Here is a 497-nt window from a genome sequence, read left to right on the forward strand (position 1 = left end):
GAAAAAACACAAAGTAGCAAATACTTTGTCAAGATTGTCTTGGTGCCACTTTTTACATTATATACATTCCACTTTTTAATGTGGAAACCCATCATTGTCCAATCAAAGATGACACAACACTATACATATCTTGGACTGACACTAGACACTTTCAACATTCAACGCATGTTCAAACTTGTATACATATCTTGGACTTACACTTGACGCACTTTCAACATTCAACACATGTTCAAACTTGTAAAGCAACTTCTGAGTTTAGCAGCGTTTCCTGATAATCAAGCTTTCATTTGAACTGACTGAATAACAGCAGATGAGAGTTTAGATGACTGACTGTCATTCTTCTCATTCTCATGTCTAACTCTTCCTGGTAGAAGTGAAAGAAATTTCAGCGCTGCTGTTCAACACGACACTTCAGAGGCAGACAAAGACAGATGTACAAACACTGAGGTGAGTGTTTCATCTTTCTCTAGTTGTTTTCATGTATGAGTGTCGTCTTA

At 37.0% G+C, this 497-nt stretch overlaps 1 protein-coding gene across 1 annotated transcript in view; it reads left to right on the forward strand.

The window, feature by feature from the left end:
* Nucleotides 1–393: 393 nt before the first annotated feature.
* Nucleotides 394–497, forward strand: part of LOC107575420 (NACHT, LRR and PYD domains-containing protein 12-like) — a gene marked incomplete at its 3' end in the record, with an annotated part of 25565 nt that continues 25461 nt past the window's right edge. Inside the window, exon 1 of the mRNA XM_016261798.1 lies at nt 394–447. The remainder of the gene's footprint in view (nt 448–497) is intronic.

This window comes from Sinocyclocheilus grahami, unplaced genomic scaffold (genome assembly GCF_001515645.1).
Source record: "Sinocyclocheilus grahami isolate Dianchi unplaced genomic scaffold, SAMN03320097.WGS_v1.1 scaffold2627.1, whole genome shotgun sequence".
Classification (NCBI taxonomy): Eukaryota; Metazoa; Chordata; class Actinopteri; order Cypriniformes; family Cyprinidae; genus Sinocyclocheilus; species Sinocyclocheilus grahami.